This window comes from Triticum dicoccoides, chromosome 6B, assembly GCF_002162155.2.
Source record: "Triticum dicoccoides isolate Atlit2015 ecotype Zavitan chromosome 6B, WEW_v2.0, whole genome shotgun sequence".
Classification (NCBI taxonomy): domain Eukaryota; kingdom Viridiplantae; phylum Streptophyta; class Magnoliopsida; order Poales; family Poaceae; genus Triticum; species Triticum dicoccoides.
The window spans coordinates 542,464,051-542,469,261 of record NC_041391.1 but is presented as its reverse complement, the minus strand read 5'-3'; positions in this window follow the sequence as shown (position 1 = coordinate 542,469,261).

Sequence of the window (5,211 nt, the reverse complement as noted above, 5' to 3'; positions counted from 1 at the left end):
TCAAAGTCTTCAAAACATGGAAGTTTCGAAGACAAACAATAGAAATGACCTAATTGATATGCAGCGGAAGATAAACTACAACAAGCAAGCCATAGTCAAGTATGCAATAGCGTTAACGTACGAAGACTAATAGCAGCCAGGTAGTAGGATCAGGATGGAAGATAGTATGAAGCCAATCAACAATAGTTGTCAAGCAATGAAGTCAATCAGATAAGACACACAAGCAATGACTTCATGAAGACAAACTCAAAGTAAAGGAGGGAAGAGATAGAACCAGTCACTTGTTGAAGAGACAGGATTTGTTGGACCAGTTCCAGTTGCTGTGACAACTGTACATCTGGTTAGGGAGGCTGAGATTCAACTCATAAGACCGTGTCTTCACCTTATTCCCCTTGAGCTAATGACACTTAGTCCTCGCCTAATCACTCCGGTAAGTCTTCAAGGTAGACTTCTGAACCTTCACAGACTTTGTTCACCCGGCAATCCACAATGACTCTTGGATGCTCAGAACGCGACGCCTAACCGGCTGGAGGATGCACAATCCTCAAGTGTAATAAGTCTTCAGGTCACACAGACAGAAAGACTTCAGTGATGCCTAACACTCTTTGGCTCTGGGTATTTGGGCTTTGTTCTCGCAAGGATTTCTCTCTCAAAGGCTTCGAGGTGGGTTGCTCTCAAAACGACAAAAGCCGTAAACTAACTCTGAGCAGCCACCAATTTATGGTGTAGGGGGTGGGCTATTTATAGCCACAAGGCAACCCGACCTGATTTGTCCGAAATGACCCTGGGTCACTAAGGAACTGACACGTGTTCCAACGGTTAGATTTCAAACACACGCGGCAACTTTACTTGGGCTACAAGCAAAGCTGACTCATCCAACTCTGGATAAGATTTGCTCTCATTGTCTTCGCTCGAAGACATAGGATTTGGGTTGAGCATCACTTCAGTCACTCTGACTTAGTTCACTTGGACCCCACTTAACAGTACGGTGGTTCCTATGACTCAACAAAGAAGAAAAGGAAACAACGAAACCACACAGTCTTCGCGCTCCATAGTCTTCACACAATGTCTTCTCATGTCATAGTCTTCAATATGAATATCTTCTCATACCACCATTGTCTTCAATGTCTTCATACATTTTTAGGGGTCATCTCCGGTAGGTAAACCGAATCAATGAGGGACACTACCTGCGTTATCCTGCAATTCTCACAAACACATTAGTCCCTCAACCAACTTTGTCGTCAATACTCCAAAACCAACTAGGGGTGGCACTAGATGCACTTACAATCTCCCCCTTTTTGGTGATTGATGACAAACTGGTTGAAGTTTTCAACGGGGATAAAGTATGTGAAATTGTAAAGGATAGGAAATTGTCTTCATAAGTAGCAAGGGCTCCCCCTGAAGATGTGCATATAAGTAATTTTGCTTTTGGAATGCAAATGCACATGGCAGGTTGTACTTGTGGAGATCCACTTCAACTTATGAAGATAATTCATCATGCATGAAATGATATAGCATACAGGATGACATGCATAATGAAAAATGGACGTCTGCAGGATGATCTAAGTGCAGAAGTTATCATCGTACATGCGGAATTTATCATCGCATCACAGTAAAGCAAATAAGTAGCGGACGACCATCAAGTTTAGGTGTTACAACTCAAAGAACCAAATGTTTTTAAAAAAGCAAGAGTTGTAAGCACGAGGCAAAAATATAATGCAACCGCCCATATGAACCCGCTTGAAGACTATCAAACTCATACGCTTCTCCCCCTTTTGTCAGTAATGACCAAAAAGGTTTGAAGACATAGAGCATCTACTCGTCCTCATGAGGAGTAGTTGAAGCAGCAGGGTTGTCGTTGTTGTTTGGCGGTGCATACGAACTGGATGCAGTGTCGATGCGTGCAGAAGTAGGAGGTGGTGAAGTAGCATCATCTTCGTCATCGATCACTCTGGCATTGACAGTTGCCGCGGAGGAAGAATATTTAGAGTCTTCAAGAGATGGAGTACGACGTAGGACAGCAGTCCGTGGAGGAGTGGAGTCAAACTAGAATTGTTCATTGAAGCCATCGTCTTGAAGATCTGCTTCAGCACTAAGCAGGGTCAGACTCTTCCATGATCGCCGGCAAGTTTCATGAGCAACAAAGGCATTCTTGGTGGCAAGGTTACGAATGCAATTGACATCCACCAAGAGGCTTTGCATCTGTCTTTTGAGCCAAAAGTGATGTTTATCCTGTTTCTAATGAAGGGCCACAAGAAGTTCTCGGTCATTGAGAACGCGAGGACGCTTCCGAGGCCTTTGTGCAATGGTGCTTTCAGTGGCTTCAGTAGGTGCTCGATGAGGCAGACGAGTATTTCCAGCCAATGGATAGATTCATGTTGCTGCTTGAACACCTTCAATGGGTTGAGTGAAGCTTTGGTGCTCAGCATTCTGAAGACAAAGAGGATTCTTGGCAGGTTCAGGGTATATAGCTTCAACTGACATATCAACTTCTGGTAGAAAAATCATATGATTGCAAGCAGAAGGTTGATAGTTGACAGATGAGTGTCGCTTGATGAGGCGCATGACCCATGGAGCATAAAACTTCAAACCAAACAGATCAGATCTAGATGCAGCTAGTTGCCTGATGAAGAAATCTTGCGCACTGAAGTTGATGCCATTGAGAATGTAGAAGACCAAAGTCTTCATGGCTCCTTCAAGCTTTGCCGCTGATGAATGTCCTTTGATAGGCCATAGAGTTTGCCTGATGATGTGATATATGGTGCATGGCAGATACTCAAGGTCTTCAACAAAGAACTCTGTTGGATATTCAGCATCACGTGGCAAAGGCTTCATCATGCTCAACATCTGACTCATATTGGGTTCAGGCTTATGGAAGATGCTTTCCAGAGCATTGCGGTGATTTTGACAACCAGGTTCATAGAGTTCTCCGTGAGTGGATAGTCCTGTAAGCTCAATCATGTCGAGAGCTTTGGCTTCATGATGAACATTTCCTGTCATCCACTCGAGAACCCATGTCTTGATATCTCTGTTGTAGCCGCGAATGTGTAGAGTAGCATAGAATTGAAGCAATAGCTCTTCATTCCAGTGTTCTTTATCTGTGACAAAACTGAGCAGCCAAGCATCATGAAAGCAGTCAAGTGCTTCTTCTAGGCAGGGCAGTCCAGTAATGGCTTCAGTGTCGAGGTGCATATGAGGGAAAATGCGCCCTTGATCATATAGAACACAGGAGTAATAGCTTCACTGCTGATGACTCCAGAACCAATCTGATGATATTCTTGGCTTCATGTAGGGGTTCTTTGAGCTGTCAAAGAATGTGTTATGGCTCTTGAAGCCATTTGCATTGAAGGACCCTGGTGAGTTTGCAGTACCTGGAAACCTTGGCAGTCTTGGCTTGGGCTTCTGGACCTGAGGCCTATGCTCAATGTGATAGTCAAATTGAGGACCAGAGACATTAGGCGGAGGGACCAGAACGGGCCATCTTACTATGATTAGCTCGCCATGGTTGTATGCTTGCTCGATTGTATAGGGCCTTGGTGGCGGAACAGGAGCAGTGGCAGCAACTGAGGCTTCAGGCTGCACAACAGGTGCTTCAGGAGCAGTTGCCTCATTAGCTTCAGGTGCAGTGGCCTCATTAGCTTCAGGCACACTGGTTGGTTCAAGCTCCACATCAGCGTCAGTCATGAAAGCGTCATCGACTTCATTGTCGTTGGTGGTGGCAGCTTCAACATTTTCAACCTCCACTTGCTGAGATGGAGGGTCAGGCACAGACACGTTCACTGCATGAACTTCTTCTTCTGGAATGGGGGGAGTAGAGACACGTTCTTCTTGTCGTTCGTCATCGGCTGATGCAGCCGGATTGTCTTCAGCAGCTGGTGCTTCAGACACGGAGACATTCACAGCAGGAGTGGCTTCTGAAAACACTTGACGTGCAACAGGTTGATGATGCACTTCTCCTTCTGGAACGCTCGAAAGAGGGACTTGAGGCCTTGGTCCTTTGCGAATCATGCGAAGTGCTGACAATGCTTTTGGAGATGGAGTTGGCTGGGCCTCAAAGTCTTCATCTTCTTCTTGCACGGGTGGTGTAGCTGGTTATTGTTGTTGTTGTTGGGGAGTACTTGGGGAATCTTGTTCTTGCGGGCGATCAGCCCATGAAGCATCCTGAGCAATTGGCGTCAGAGGACAACCAATGCCGATGATTTTGCTGTTCGGACGAACAGGCGATGATACCACATTATATTCAATTTGAGGAAGAACTTCATCATCTTCAACATTGTCATGATGACCAATGTCTTCAGCAGCGGTGGGATCAGCTGCTGGAATCTCTTCAGCTTCAGGAGCCTCTGTGGAAGCAGGCTCATGAACAGTCATGCGAAGTTCTTGGGTAGTGGATGCAGGACGAACCACTGAGATGGGTTCAACAACAAGGGGCTTTGTGGGAGCAGCCCGACTCTTCTTGGTCTTGCGCTTCTTCTTGGAGGGAGCGGCATCAGAGGCTTTAGTATTCTTCCTCTTTCTGGCTTCAGCCTCGGCAGCCCTCGTCTTCTTCTGTTCTGAAGCGGTTGTGGTGACCTTTGGCTTCGAGCCAGTCATGCTGCTTGGGAAGATAATGCGAGGAGCTTCTTGGCTTGAAGGTGCAGGCTGGTCAGCAGGAAGCTTCTTCTTTTTCTTTGCAGCCATCCCGGGGTCAATGCCAGGACGACCAAGTGACTTGCGCTTCTCAGCCTCATTGTAGGCAAGCACACACTTATCAGCCAAACTCTTCATGCGCTCACGAGAGCCTTGAGCTTCTTGGCGCTTCTTCAGAAAAGCTTCTTTAAGCTCATGCAGCATGACCTTGAAGTTTCTGACGTCTTGAACACTGAGCTTCGCCACATGCTTCTTGAATTGAGCCTTCTCATAATCAATTTTGTTCTTCAGCTCAACGATGCGCTGAGCAAGAGCTAGCTCAGAAGCAATGGCGCCATTGAAAGAGACGCTGAGGCCAATGGGAAGCTGCAAATCTTCAAAGCTTAGATTTTGTGTGTCAAACCATTCGTCAATGAAGGTATGGAGAACGGCCACATCAAAGAGAGGCAAGTTGTTGAAGATTTCTGCTTCTTCCTTGCTCTTTATCAGTTGCTCAAGGGCATCATCAGCAAGATCTTCATCACTGGACAAATCAATGGGCTCTTCACGCAGAATAGCAGCAGGAGTCAGAGCCAGATCAGT